Genomic DNA, 14,358 nt, shown 5'->3' with positions numbered 1-14,358 from the left:
AGTCCAGATACAATTTACTAATTTGGTAATTTCTGTCGTAAGAAATGTTGCCAGGTAACATAGGTGGCATGCTGTTTAATCAGGTTAACAGGGATTAACCCGAGGTTGAATTCTCATACATAGGGAGAACGGGTTTTGCTCATCTTTGGTCCACAGTCATGCATGCTGATTTTTTTTCATTTATGCCTTCTTGTTTTAGTATTATCATCTTTCAGAAGGTTTTTCTTACTCCAAGATTATTTTTTTAATGTCATTTGTTTTCCTATTGGTTAGAAATGTCACTGTTGTCATAGAGCAGTTATTAGGAGATAGTTCTTCAAATTAACAAATGGTTGCGTATATTAAAAATGTGTACTTTTTAAAGTAATAAAAACATATTTATAATCTTACGATTGTGTATTAGATTGTGTTATTTGTATGCTGAAAATTTATAGGGTCAATTTTTTTCTCAAAGAAAGTATGTGTAGTCTGAAAAGCAGTATACTTTTTTCTAAATAGAAGTTTGCCTATTGAAGGCTGTTGTGCTTATTTAGGTGGCCTTACTCTGAAAACTAACCACTCAGTGTAGTAGAAAGTGGTGAATTAGGGGTTTGAATAATGGGGTTCTGGTTTCAGACCTGTCACTTCACTGACTGCTCCTTTGTGCAAGTCAGCCTGTTTGTGTTTTGTTTTGCTCAAACTGCACGAATAACAATCCCTATCCTGCCTATTTCCGAGTATTGTTGAGGATTAGATGGGATGATGGATATAAAGGCACTTTTAATTGGTAAAGCAGTTTAAATGTAAGGAATTATTGCATCTTAACTTTTCCTCCCTTTCTCTTGTAGGTAGTGTTGGTGCTTCTTTTCAGTGCCAGTCCATCCATCACGACCACATTTGTCATGATGACAGTGACAAGGTGAGGTCCGTGTTGATGTCTACAATGGTGAAAATGCATGCTGCCCTTATATCACTGGATTCACTTGCATAACTCTGGTCGTAGGGGCAGAAGAGTGTGACTTGGGGGGCACAATGTTGAGATGCAGAGAGCCTTGCTGGTTTGTGTGCCAGCTCACTAGACTGCTCCAGAAAACTTGCAGATAATTCCCAGGAGGTGGGCTGGACTACTGATAACCCATTTCCTTACCCCCGTTCCTGTCTCTGTCACTGCGCTTCTTTTCCTGCACAGCCTGGATGGATTATCTTAATATACGAACAGGTGCTCCCAAAGCTGATAACTATTTCAGCAATTTGTATCTGTTTCCAATTTGGAATATCTCAGACATTACAATTTGGTTTGTTTTGTAGTTGATTGTATTATGGCTTATTCTCATGCTTACTTCTTTTTTTTTTTTTTGGCTCTGTTTCCAAAGCCCAATTTAAATGTTGAGGAATGACGGTGGAACCTGTCTGATTCATGCAAAAGAAGCCTGCTTTGGGCCTTTTTTATTTTTTAAATCAGGCCCAGACTTTTGGTATTTTGCTTGTGTTCTTTTTATCTCTAAAGAAACTGGTCTTTGGGGGCTTTCCAGTACTCATCAGCACCCTTGATGGCCCAGCCCTTGAAGTAGATACTAATGTGGGCTTGGTGTTTGGAACCTCTGGCTGCTGATATTGGATGGGCTTAAATTTAGTCTTTTCCATCATCAGTTTCCAGTGGTCTCCCTCCCACTTCCTGTGTCTTGTATGCAGGAATGTATCACTCCCCTGGTAGTTTCCCCAGGCAGACCAATCCAAGTGCTGTTTTTCTGTGCTGTTGTAATCAAGATCCTCCTCCCTCATCCTGTTGGAGCTCGATCAAGATGTTGGTTGATCATTGGGATTTTCCAAATGGCCTTTTTGTTCTGTGTGTTGATCTCTCTGTCTTTGTGAGCTTTGCTCAGTCAGATTTCAGTCTGTTTACAGAGAGAGTGGTATGCTTTTAGTATTCCAGATTCTCTCTTATTATGATAGTAATCCAGAGGCATGGGTTTAACTTTTAACTTCTTTTAGAAACAAGCCACTGAAAAAGACTTCTGAACTATATAGTTAGCTCCCTAAAATTCAGTATACCACAGATTTTAGACGAGCATTTGAAAATAAGACTGATAGAAAAGGCAAAATCACTTTCGGTCAGTAATATTACAAAGAATTGTGTTACATCATTGTAAAGATGTTTGGGGGTTAAAATTTCTTTCCGCAGCTGGGTATAATATGCCTCTATCCATTGTTCATTTACAGTGGAGAAGCCAGACTATTCTCTGTTCTGTCTCCAGGTTTAGAGTCTAGAGATGAGATTTCTGTCCATTTCTGCCAGATACTTTTTATCTACTTTAAAAGGGTTTTCCTCCTAGTTTCTGAATCTTTGTATGACTGATTTTGTGCTTTTAGGATAGGATCTTTCCTGAAATACATGGGGGGAGGGAAGAGAAATTTTAGGGATTTTTGTCACTTCATCAGCAGATCAAAGAACTGTCAGAAACTGCTCTCCTCTCCTGCCTACCATTCATATATTTATGATGGTTTCCCAGAGGGAAGTGGAGAGAATGGATTAGGGTCTCTTGACTATATTTATAATTGATTCAACTGATTCAGTCAGCAAATAATATTTGTTGATAGGCAGCTATGTTTCTTGGCACTTAGGGAATATATCAGGATACAAAACAAAGATTGCTGTTTTTTCATGAGTGTGCAGTCTAACTGGGGGAGGCAGACAATAAAAATAAACATAACACATAAGTTATATAGTATGCTACAATAAGCACAATGGATTAAAGAAACGTACAGCAGAATAAGTGGGATGAAGACCACCAAGAGTTGGATGTTACGGATTGCAGCTTTGAATAGGATCATTAGACATCATTCTGGGGAGGAGAGTGGTGGATAGGACAAGAATCAGATTTCTGTGTTTGTAGCAGCTTCTGACTTCTTTCTTTCTATAATAAATGGGTATTGGTTTTGCAAAAGCAACAACAAAACCTGCTGCCTGATATATGCCACTTGGATAGGTATGTGTGTTCTCTCTCTCTCTCTCTCTCTGAGAATTGAAGGGATTATAGAGTACAGCTAATTCAACCCTCTTTTTAAAATAAACTTGCAAGCTGTGACCCCAGTGGGAGAAGAGACTTGTTCAGGAGTCACCCTGGAGTGCTGCAGCTAGATCACATCTTCTATCCCTGATACAAGCCATGTAAAGTAATTGTCTAGCTATTCTGAGCACATCGTCAAAACACATATTGATGCTTTGCTTATTATCCTCACTTAGCTTTCAGGCATGGTCCATTTCTCAGATTTGGGAACAAAAGTTGATTTTTCTTAAACGTTGTCTGAATTTTAACTAATTCATGTGTGATGTGAGTGGAACCAAGGAGAAAAAGGGCCAGTCCATTTGTCGGACCTCCATTCTACAACCTTGGAAGTGGTGGCAAGCCCCCAAATTCCATGGTTTGGCTTGTTTTCCAACTTAAGTTTCTCTGCTGCTATACATTGGCTTGTAACTTACAGTGCCGGAAGGAGCTGTTTCCAGCTCTGAGGTTTACTGTTAACTACTGTGAGTTACATACTCTCATGTTCAGTTTATATTGGGCATAGCAATTCACACAAAGCCCTCCAGCAATATTTTATATTCATTCACAATGTCATACCCCATAATTTCCAGGTAGCAAACACTTACTTATTATATATCAATATTTGAGTACCTACTATGAGCTAAGCATTGTTCTAGGCACTGGGGACAGTGTATTGAACAAAACAGACAGGAATCTTTACTCTTATGGAGCTTGCTCTCTGTAAGTGGGTTAGGGAGATGGCAAGACATAAATAAAGATACTGTTAGTTCATTTGTGTTATGAAGAATAATAAATCAGGTAAGGGATATAGGAGTATTGGGAGAAGATTACCTTCTAAACACCCTTTGAAATAGGGGTTGTTTTATCCCCATTTGTAGGTGAGGAATGTGAGACATAGATTAAGTAGTTTCCCCAAGGTTACCCAGTTAGTAAAACTGGGATTCAAACACAAGCTACCTAATTCAGAGTCTGTACTTGACCATCTGAAGAAATCTGTTCCTAATGTAGCTTTACCCACTCCACTCTGACATGCTCAGGAGAAAATATCTTCAAGTGGAGAAGGCCCTGGAGAATCACAGTGAACCAAGTCACTTGGCAGGTAATCTTTGCCTGTCAGTTTTTTCTTGACCAGCTCCTTTTGGCCTCCATTGTGATTCATGACTATTTGTTACTCCAGGCTTCTCTAACCTGACACCCCTGCCCTGATTCATACTCAGAAATCTGTGCTTCTTTATAAGAAACCTCACATTGTATATTGCTGTATTGCACTGATCAAATGTGATGGTTATGTAGAAGCAGTTTAAAAGTATAAAGAATAACACAAAAATGTGATTGTGATAGCATATTTATGTTTCACTTAGATATTGAAGTTAACCTAAATCAGCTAATGTCACCTTGGGATTATTAAGTAGTCATCTTCACAGTGAGAACAAGCTTGACATGGGGGATTAGGTCTGTCCTGAGAATGAGATAAAACATTGAACAATTTGGTAAAAGGAGACTATTCCTTCAGGTGAGATGAATTAATTTGTAGCCTCAATGGTACACTCTTCCATAGTGGCCTGGTAATACTTCTGGGAAGGCTGGCCATTTGAGAGAGGGAAATGGAGAGTTCTTTCTAAACTGCATGTGAATGGCTACTCAGAGCAGAAGTCTTTTCTGGACAAAACTTCCTTTTGCTAGCCTTCAGGCCCTTTGTCATGGAAGATGGTACCAATCCAATTTGTGTACAGGTATTCCCACACAGACTGCTTTCAGAAAGATGGGAAATGTGCTACTGGTTTTTCTTCCATGACTATATACTTCCTTTTGTCTTAATCTTTTAAGTTTTTAGTTTTTTAAAAAATTACATGTTGATTGTAAAAAGATATGCAGCACTACCTTCAATCCCTCTCCCCAGAAGTAACAGCAATTGGAATTTTAGTATTAACCAGATTTTTAAAAATTATATTTGTGTAAAATATTTTTCATCTTTGCAAACAGTGGTTTTTAGTATATTCAAGGAATTGTTTATCTATCTCTACTATCTAATTTTAGAACACTTATCACCACCACCCCCCAAAAAACCTATACCCATTAACAATCACTCCCCATTATTCCTTCCCACCAGCTCCAGGCAACCACTAATCTTTCTGTCTCTATGGATTTGCCTGTTCTAATCACACAATATGTGGCCTTTTGTGTCTGGCTTCTCTCACTTAGCATGATGATTTCATGGGTTTGTCTATGTTGTAGCATAAATCAGTACTTCATTCCTTTTTATGGGTGAATAATATTCCATTGTGTGGATCTAGCACATTTTGTTTATCAATTCCCCAGTTAGTGGATATTTGTTTGCATACTTTGGTTATTGTGAATAACACTGCTGTGAACATTTGCCTGTGAGTATGTTTTTGTTTTCACATGATTTTAACACTTTGAGGATCTGCCAAACTTTTCCAAAGTGGCTGCACCATTTTGCATTCCAACAAATGCTTGAGGGTTCCAGTTTCTTCACATATATGCCAATACTTTTTTCCTGGTTGTCTTTTATAGATCGACTGATTGATTGATTGCTGCTTTGGCTCTTTGTTGCTGTGTGCAGCTTTCTCTAGTTGGAGCAAGCGGGGGCTACTCTTCGTTGCGGTGCACGGGCTTCTCATTGCGGTGGCTTCTCTTGTTGCAGAGCACGGGCTCTAGGCACACGGGCTTCAGTAGTTGTGGCACACGGGCTCAGTAGTTGTGGCTTGCGGGCTCTAGAGTGCAGGCTCAGTAGTTGTGGCGCACGGGCTTAGTTGCTCCGCGGCATGTGGGATCTTTCCGGACCAGGGCTCGAACCGGTGTCCCCTGCATTAGCCAGTGGATTCTTTTTTTTTTTTTTTAGCCAGTGGATTCTTAACCACTGCGCCACCAGGGAAGCCCCTAGTTGTCTTTTAAATTATAGCCACTGTAATGAGTGTGAAGTGGCATCTTATTGCGGTTTTAATTTGCATTTCTCTAGTGACTAACTATGCTGAGTATCTTTTTATATGTTTATTGGCCATTCCTAAATCTTCTCTGGTCAGTTAAAAAATGTCAGTTAAAGGTCCTTTTATTGTTCTTGCCCCTTGTGCTTAAAAAATCTCCCTATGCCTCATATTATTATTATTTTATTTATTTATTTATTTATTGCTTGCTTGCTTGCTGCCTTGGGTCTTCGTTGCTGCGCGCGGGCTTTCTCTAGTTGCGGTGAGCGGGGGCTACTCTTCGTCGTGCTTCTCATTGCGGTGGCTTCTCTTTGTCGTGGAGCACAGCCTCTAGGCACGAGGGCTGCAGTAGTTGTGGCTCACGGGCTCTAGAGCGCAGGCTCAGTAGTTGTGGCACACAGGCTTAGTTGCTCTGCGGCATGTGGGATCTTCCCGGACCAGGGCTCAAACCTGTGTCCCCTGCATTGGCAGGTGGATTCTTAACCACTGGACCACCAGGGAAGTCCATATGCCTCGTATTATATCGTTACATGTGTTCCATTAGGGAAATGTGGGGAAATAGAATATGTCATAAGTAACCGTACCATCTTTCAATAGATAACACTCTTAACATACATTTTTTTCTTCAAATTTTTCTTTGCATTCTCTGGATGGTTAAAACTAAAGCACTGATTATCTATGGCTGTGTAATTAATTATCCTAAAACTCAGTGGTGCAAAGCATATCTTTTAGTATCTTTCATGGTTCTGGGGTTTCCTGTGCTCAGCTAGGTGGGCTCTTGCTTGGAATTTCTCATGCAGTTGCAGTCAGATGGTGGCTAAGGTTGGAGTCATCTCGATGTCTTCACTCACATGTCTGATGGTTGATGCTGGTTGTCAGCTGGGACTTCAACTGGGGCCCTCAGCCTGAGCACCTATATGTAGCATGGGCTTCCTCACAGTATGGTAGCTTTGATTCTAAGAGTGACTGTCCCAAGAGGACCACACAGGTGCTGTATGGCCTTTTATGACCTAACTTCAGAAGTCACAAAGCTTCACTTCCACCATAGTTACAGGCCTGCCCAAATTCAAGAGGAGGGAGCATCAATCCTACCACTGGGGAGGAATGTCTACATAATAAGAAGAGAATGAAGGATGGGAGAACGTTTCATGGCCATCTTGAAAAATATAATCTGCACATTATATATACATGAAACATCAGTTAAAATGTCTACATAATGTTCCACCATAAGGGTTCATGGTAATTTATTTAACTTGTCTTTAATTGTGGAGCTTTAGGTCATTTTTTAAAAATTGTGCATTTATTCATTCAGCAAATACTTGTAAGTGCCTACTATGTGCCAGGGATAATTGAGTCACCAGGTTACCATGGTGAAAAGACTGACAAAGAAGGTCCTTGTTCTTTGGGTGCTTATTTTTTGTGGATGGGACAGAAAATGAACTGTATATGTAAACCAGTAAATAATCAGATACTCTTAAGCACTGTGCAAGTAATTGGGCAGTTGGCTACTCTAGATTAGGTGTTAGGGAAGGCCTTTAAGAAGGTGACAAGCTAAGATCTGACAGATGGAAAAGAACAAATCGAGAAAATCTGGGCCATAGGAGAACATGCTAGGGAGAGGAAACAGCTAGTGCAAAGGCCATAAGGCTAGAAATTGAAACAAACAGAAGGAAAGCTGATGTGCCCAAGCAAGGTGGATGAGGGAGGAAGTGGTGGTATGAGATGAGGTTGAAGGGGTAGGCACAGACTAGATCAAGTGGATCTTGGTAAGCCAGGGAAGAAGTTTCAATTCTGTGTATTATGGAAGCCTTTGGAAGGTTTTAAGCAAAGAGTGATGTTATATTTTTTTAAATATCCCTTTTCCTGTTGTGATAAGAATTTTTAAAAATTGTGGTAAAATCTGCAATATAAAATGTACCATCTTAACCATTTTTAGGTGTACAGTTCAGTAGTGTTAATAAGTACATTCACATCGTACAGCCAATCTGTAGAACTCTTTTATGTTGCAAAATGCAAACTATATCCGTTAAACAATAATTCATTCTCTTCTCCCCCCAACCCTTGGCAGTCGCCCTTCTAATTTCTGTCTCTGAATTTGAGTGCTCTATGTACCTCATACAAGTGAAGTCTTTTTGTGACTGACTTAGCATAATGTTGTCAAAGTTCATCCATGTTGTAGCATGCCTCAGAACTTCCTTCCTTTTAAAGGCTGAATAATATTCCATTGTATGTGTATAATACATTTTGTTTATTCATCCATGGATGGCCACTTGGGTTGCTTCCATGTTTTGGCTATTGTGAATAATGCTGCTGGAACATAGGTGCACAAATATCTCTTTTAGACCCTGCTTTCAACTCTTTTGGGTATATGCCTAGAAGTGGAATTGCTAGATCATTTCTTTCTTTCTTTTTTTTTTTTTCTATTTTTAATGTTTTGAGGAACCACTATTTTGTTTTCCAAAGTGACTGCACCATTTTACATTCCCATCAGGAGTGCGCAAGGATTCCAGTTTTTCCACATCCTTGTCACCACTTGTCGTTTTCTGTTTTTACTTGTTTTGTTTAATAGTAGCCATCCTAATGAGTGTGAGGTAGTAACTCATTGTGGTTTTGATTTGTATTTCCCTCCTGACTAGTGATGTTGAACATATTTTCATGTGCTTACTGGACATTTGTACGTCTTTGGAGAAGTGTCTATTTCAGTGCTTTACCCATTTTATAATCAGGTTTTGGATTTTGTTTGGTTGTAGTTCTTCATATATTCTGGATATTAACCTCTTATCAGACATGATTTGCAAATATTTTCTCCTGTTCCATAGGTTGCCTTTTCACTCTGTTGCACTGATGTTTTCATTTTGAAGTAATCCAATTTATCTATTTTTTTCTCTTGTTGCCTGTGAGTTTCAGAATGAGATCTTCCTTATATATGTCCTAAGATTATAATTGTTTTTCTTTTGTTAGGAATAAGGAAAAGGGACTTCCCTGGTGGTCTAGTTCGTTAAGACTCCATGCTTCCAATGCAGGGGGCATGGGTTCGATCCCTTGTCGGGGAACTAAGATCTCGCATGCTGCTCGGTGCGGCCAAAAAAAATAAAAAATAAAAAAAATAATAAAATAAAAAAGAAATAAGGAAAAGACAGAAAATCTGACAAGAAATCCATAACTACTAAAGAAATCTAATTCCAAGTTCAGATAGCTAACCAGCAAATTCTACCAAACATTTAAAGGAGGCATAACACCAATCTTACAGAAACTCTTGTAGAGAATAGAAAAAGAGAATACTCTGTGATTCATTTTCTGAGGCTAGCATAATATCTGTAACAAAACTTGATAAGGACATTACAAAAAATGGAAAATAATAGCTAATCTCACTTAAGAACACAGATGTAAAAAGCAAACCAAATCCAACAATATATAAAAAGAGTAGTGCAATATGACATGATTTTATTAGGAATGTAAAATTGGTTTAACCTCCAAAAAACAATCAAGGTAAACCCAGTAACAGAAAATCCATGATTATCTCATATACAGAAAATTTTGATGAAATTAAATATCCATTTTATGATAAACTTTTAACAAATTTGAAATAAAAAAGAACTCCCTTGATTTGCTAAAGGAATCTACAAAAAACCTACGGCCAACACCATACTTAATGGTGAAATGTTGGAAGCTTTCCAGTTTTGGAATAAGACGAAGATGCATGCTCTCACTGTATCTATTTAGCATTGTACTGGAGGTCCTAGCAAGTGCAGACAAGAGGAAAACACGTTGGAAAGAAAGAAATTGAAGAGTCATTTTCTGCCAACAGGACTGTATACGTAGAAAACTGAAAAAAAATTAACAAAACTATTATAATTAATAATTATATATAAAACCTAGAATAGACCCTAGAACAAATGTGCAAGACCTCTACAGAAAACTGTGAAGCATTATTGAAAAAATCAACAACTTGGGTAAATAGAAGGGTTCATCTTACTTACAGATTGAAGATTCAATATTGTAAAGATATCAATACCACCTAATTTATCTCTGGATCCCATGCTGCCCAATAAAAAAATCTCAGCTGTCATTCCCATGTGTTAGACTGGTAGGGCACCAGGGTAGACAATCCCAGTGACCAGATACATTTGAAGGAACTGCAGTATCTTCCTGTTTGGTAAGCAACATATTGGTATATTTTTATTTTAGAAGTTGAGGGGACTTAAATGACTTAGGTACCCCAGGAAGAAGTTTTTAGTAGGCATTCACAGTTTTCATTTCTGTTATGAAAACGAATTTTAAAGGACAGTCTTGGAGTCAGAATTCTCAAAAGTTCTTGCTACAAGCAACTACTTTTCACACAAGTGCTGTACTGTCCCCTAGCCACATGTGACTATTTAAACAATCCTGGTTAATGCATTAGTTGCACTAGCCCCATTTCAGGTGCTCACTCAGTAGCTATATGTATGTAGCTAATGGCTACCCTTTGGATGCTGCAGATGTTGAACATTTCCATCATTGCAGAAAGATCCATTGGACACCTCTCCAACAAGGCTTCCCACCTTTTTGGACCGACACCAAGTAGAATTTTAGGTGGACTGGGGTTGAGCCACTGCTCTGGTATAATTTACTTCCTGCCACATTAGGTGGTCAGTGGCCCACCTTAAAACATAACCCACTCATCAGGTGTTTATTAGCAGGGTACCAGATTTTCTGGTTAAGAAAATCAATTAGAAAAGAAATTGCAGTACAAATTTCCAACTATTCAACCTTGAGGTGTGGGAGCATTGTTTACATGTAGACAGACTTCTTAGTGAAGCCTTCAGATCCCAGTTAACTAAGATCTCAGCCATTTGAGAAGAGTTCTCAAAGAGTGCCTGACAGAGGATTGGCTGAAGCCCAGGGGGAATTCACATAAGCTTAAGGGTTAGGAACCCTGGAGGACTGTAATAGATATTTGCTGCTGAAATTCAGCACTTGAGGAACCTGACTCTTAGGATTGGACAGCTTCCAAGTGGTAATTTCCCTCCCTGTTCCCAGTTTTTGTCTCTATTTCCCCCTCTCATTACATAGCCCATGTCCAAGTAAACAAGAAAAGCTGTTTCAGGGTGGTCTGTATTATGTAAGGAAGCTTGTATAGCTGAGATTCTGTTGGAAGATCTGTAATGCTAGGTGAATCCACAGCAGTAAAGGGGGTATTGTGGGGGATCCAGATGTTAGAAGTGGATTACGTTGGATGCACCTAAAGGTGTGGTTGGGATTTATGACTCTGTACTGTGAAATGAGGGGAAAAAAAACCCTTAAAAGTTTAGATGTAATCATCTCCAAATTGGCTGCTTTGGAAGACCAGCAGAGAGGGCTTTGGGAGAAGAGTCAGGTAGATAACTGGGCTACATAATGGGGGCGTGGGGCTGGGGGAGGGGACTTGTTCATGGGGGCCTGTTATCTCATTCTAACCTCTCTTTGTCCAGGAGTTGTAAAAACCTGTGATGTTATTGCTGGAACTTTGAATTCAGCAGTTGCTAAGCACCTGCTGTTGTATTTCAGGCTGTAGGTTTAGACCTTAGGGTTACAGAGTCAAAACAGGTCGCCCAGTGTGATATGGGAGACAGATGTTCACAAATAATTACCCTTTCGTGTTATTCATATCAATGCATAGAGGTTCACAGGGTCCTGGAACATCATTTTAGTCTGGTTCCCTGATTTTCTACAGAAGGCAGCTGAGGCCCACAGCAGGAAGGAGACTGGTTTAAGTAATGCCAAAAGAACCAGAACCTGGGTTTTTTGATGATTGGACTGAAATATGATCACCATCCTTGAAGACATAATTCCTATCTGCTTTAAATCCACTTCTTCGATAATGTCCCCTTGACTGCCCTCTTTTCCTCCGATACCATTTAAACTATTTTGTCCTTGTATTTATTGCGCTTTTATGGAAGATCTTACTTCCTCTTTTAGGTCTCGAACGTGATTAGGACAGGCACCATGCCAGCTTCGGTCTTCGTACCTATCTCATTTCCTGTCCTCAGCACAATATGAATAACTGTTTAATTGAGCCTTACAGTAGGACAAGTTGGGTTTGAACCTGCCTCTCCATTGAGACACGTTGGCCAAAGACACCGTGGCCAAATCACCTCTCTCTACGTCAATAAAAATTCCTAACATTTGGGCCACATGAATACATACTATATTGGGAATTTGAGTGAGGTCAATTACTGTTTGATGGGTGAGTTCTGGAGGCGGTACGCACGGACTTGCAGGAACACTTGGGGAGAAATACATAGAACTCGTAGACTCGGCCCGCCCGCGGCCCGGCATAGCGGCAGCCTTTCCGGGCGCCAGGCGCGGGGGGGCGGGGCGGGGCTGCGCAGGGGTGCGGCGCGACGGCTCTGTTGCCGGAACTAGTCCGGGTCGCGCGCCTGGACGAACGTAGCCCGCCCCGCCCCCTCCCCCCGCGGGTGGAAACAAAGGGGGCTCAGCGCGCGGCGATCAGCCGTGGGGGAAAGGGGCGGAGCGACTGGCGGTCTCGCGCCCTGGGATCGCGAGGTTTGTTCTGGAGAGGGGGCAGGGTGGGGTGGGAGCGACCCAGACCCGAGAAGTGGGAGGGCCGTGTGCTCGCGCATCTTGCGGCCTAGCGGCGGGGGGCGTCGCTTGCGCGCGCAGGGGAGGGTACTGCGCCGGCGCGTCCGGTCCGCGAGCACCGGGGAGGGGCGCAGCGGGGCGGGGCCCCCCTCGTGCAGCGGTGCTGGGTCGTGCGACGGCCGGGGCGGTTAGGGCGCGGGGGCCGAGAGGATGGAGCCCCCGAGGCGTTAGCCGACTTTTGTCAGCTCTGGGCGTGCAGCCGTCGTTTCTTGGCGCGGCCCGTGTGATGGTGCCGGGAGGAAGGAAGCGCCGTGATAGCGCCTCGGTCGGAGCCCGGGTTCCAGGGTTGAGAAGGCCCGGGAACAGAGGATCTGGCAAGCTGGCCGCTGGCTGGACGAGCGGTCACAATAGGAGGCGGTGGCCCGGCGAGGAGCCGCGGGAGTAGCCCCGCAGGGCGGAGCCTTCCTTTGCAGGTACTGGCTGCCGCAGCCGTTGGTTCCCGCACGAGGGCGGGACGGGCCGAGCCTTGGGCCGTTGGGAGCCTGCGGGGCCGCGCTAGAGATGAGGTTGCTTGGTGTTCAGCGGGGCGCGGCCGGGCCGCCCGGCGCTCTTTGTTCCCGAGGCAGAGGCGAGGAGGTGCGGGCACAGCCCTCGGGAGCGCTGGCCCGCCGCGTCTGGCAGATGGCCTCGCTCTTTCGCTCCCTCCCTTTTTGCCCAGGCGCAGGTGAAATGATGTCACTCAGGAGAACGCAGAACCCGGTCAGAAGGGTCCTGTCTCCGTCCTTGTGACGCCGCGGGTTTCTGAACAGGCTGCGTTTTGTTCTCAGGGGATGGGAATTCTTCCTTTCAGGGCTGAAGAATGAAAGAGATTGGTTTTGAGCCGAGAGTTTTTCAGAGTATTGAGGGCCAAAGAGAATAAAGTTTTCGTTTACGTGTGTAGGACTTGTAAGACCTTGTTTTTTCTTTATGCTCCAAAATGATGTATACTATTAACATTAAAAGTTGGGTATGTTAGTTCTTGCACCGTAAATAGAAACGAATAATGTAATATTGAATTGCCTTTTCTCTTTTCTTACGAGGCGCACTTAGTATACGAAAATTTAAGTGTATGCAAATCATTCACAGTCGTTTATTACCTTAGAATTGCAGGCCTTTTTGGATACTATTTGGCCTCGATTGCAGATACTGTTGTTAACACAGTTACCGCAAAATTCCTTTAAGTAGGTAGCAGCCCTGGTAACTAGTCTTAAATTTTTTTTTAAATCCATTCTCTCAGTTTTTAAGAAATCAAAACTTAATGAGGATCTAGGGACAGTTGGGATCAAAGTAAAATTGTTTCTGTCTTCCATTAGGAAGAAATTGGGCTTCTATAGAAGTAACAATACAAGACCAAATATAAGGATCACATCAGTTGCATTGCAGCTGGCATGTGTGCAATACTTGCAGTAAATAGATGAAAATTACTGACTAGATTTTTAAGTAGGAATTGTATCATTTAATGTACTCCAGCTCTTGTTGGCTCATAAATGTATTGGCATAGTATATTTCACTTTTGAAAACCTATTAAACCTTAAATCTATTCATTATAGGGGTTCAATTTTAAGTTGATATTTGTAATTTTCTGTAAGGCTTGTTTCTAAAAGACTTGGTAGCCTTGAGAGGCTATAGTTGAATAAATTTTGCCACAAATTAGCCACGTGCTCCTCAAGTCCTCATCTGTAAAATATGAGAGTTGGATTTAAATGTTCTCTGTGGTCCCTCCACTTCTGATATCTTCTGTGACTCTGGAAGGTAGTGTGTTTCTGTACTTGTTGAGTTTTATATAC

The 14,358-nt window shown here is 41.6% G+C and overlaps 1 protein-coding gene across 7 annotated transcripts in view; it reads left to right on the top strand.

Annotated features, from left to right (window-relative positions):
* The window catches only part of RNF38 (ring finger protein 38), a 123,750-nt gene that overhangs the window by 52,278 nt on the left and 57,114 nt on the right, over positions 1 to 14,358 (top strand). For 3 of the 7 annotated variants that reach the window (XM_059925081.1, XM_059925079.1, XM_059925076.1), the window contains exon 1: positions 12,887 to 13,005. The exons of 1 other annotated variant lie outside the window; for it this stretch is intronic. The gene's annotated coding sequence lies outside the window, so the exon portion shown is untranslated. Of the gene's footprint in view, positions 1 to 827; positions 899 to 12,388; positions 12,497 to 12,886; positions 13,006 to 14,358 lie in introns of those variants that run through there. 3 more of the 7 variants (XM_059925078.1, XM_059925077.1, XM_059925080.1) reach the window with 2 other exon arrangements.

Source organism: Balaenoptera ricei, chromosome 6 (genome assembly GCF_028023285.1).
Source record: "Balaenoptera ricei isolate mBalRic1 chromosome 6, mBalRic1.hap2, whole genome shotgun sequence".
Classification (NCBI taxonomy): domain Eukaryota; kingdom Metazoa; phylum Chordata; class Mammalia; order Artiodactyla; family Balaenopteridae; genus Balaenoptera; species Balaenoptera ricei.
The sequence above is the reverse complement of the archived record's forward strand: the minus strand, read 5'-3'. Positions and strand labels throughout refer to the sequence as shown.